We start from the raw sequence: 828 nt of genomic DNA, 5'->3' as shown, positions 1-828 counted from the left end.
TGTAAATCAGGTCAAGTGACCTCTCCGACTTCACCTGCCCTTGCTCGATCCTATCCTCATGTCTCTGTGCCACAATGACGGCCTTTGGCTCTATCCTGTGTACTCATTCGCGATCCTATTCGTCTCTGTATCTAAAGCATAAAACGTAAGGCTTGGAACAGGGTTGGCTAAATAATTTAATATGTGGAAAATGAATAAAAGAAAGCAGGAAGAAAGGGTTCCTTTGCCACCCAACCAGCCTCCCTGCGCAGTGCTGCTGTGGTTCAAGCACACGAGAGATGAACGTTGTTTCCCACCTGATGATTCAGGGTCGCTGACTCAGAGAGTCCTGTTTCAAGCACAGAAGCCGAACTAGCTTGTCACCAGTTCCTCATATTTATCTCTTACAACTTAGTCCCAAGTATTTTCTTCTCAAACCTGAATAATTTAGATTTATATTTCTAGTTCACTTTTGGAAAAAGGTCAATTTCCCCCAGTGATCTTTCTAAATATTTCCTGGAGCAAATTCCATTGTGTGAGATTACAAAACTCCCCTCTCCCTGTCAGGGAGCTTTGGAATTAGAAGACTGGTGAAAGAATCAAAAATATCAGAGCACCTCGCCACTTCAACGCGCATCTCGGTGTGTGTAGCACCCTCATTTTTCTTCCTGGGCGACGAGATCCGGTAGCCAGAAATCCCAACATGTCGATTCTCAAGATGCATGCCCGAGAGATCTTTGACTCTTGTGGGAACCCCACTGTGGAAGTTGACCTCTACACTTCCAAAGGTCTCTTCCGAGCTGCTGTGCCCAGTGGGGCCTCCACTGGCATCTACGAGGCCCTAGAGCT

The 828-nt window shown here is 46.4% G+C and overlaps 1 pseudogene; it reads left to right on the top strand.

Moving 5' to 3' along the window:
- Positions 1 to 682: 682 nt before the first annotated feature.
- LOC101590143 overlaps positions 683 to 828 on the top strand; it is a 27901-nt pseudogene continuing 27755 nt past the window's right edge.

The sequence above is a fragment of the Octodon degus genome, unplaced genomic scaffold, assembly GCF_000260255.1.
Source record: "Octodon degus isolate 3935 unplaced genomic scaffold, OctDeg1.0 scaffold00013, whole genome shotgun sequence".
In the NCBI taxonomy this organism is placed as follows: Eukaryota; Metazoa; Chordata; class Mammalia; order Rodentia; family Octodontidae; genus Octodon; species Octodon degus.
The sequence above is the reverse complement of the archived record's forward strand: the minus strand, read 5'-3'. Positions and strand labels throughout refer to the sequence as shown.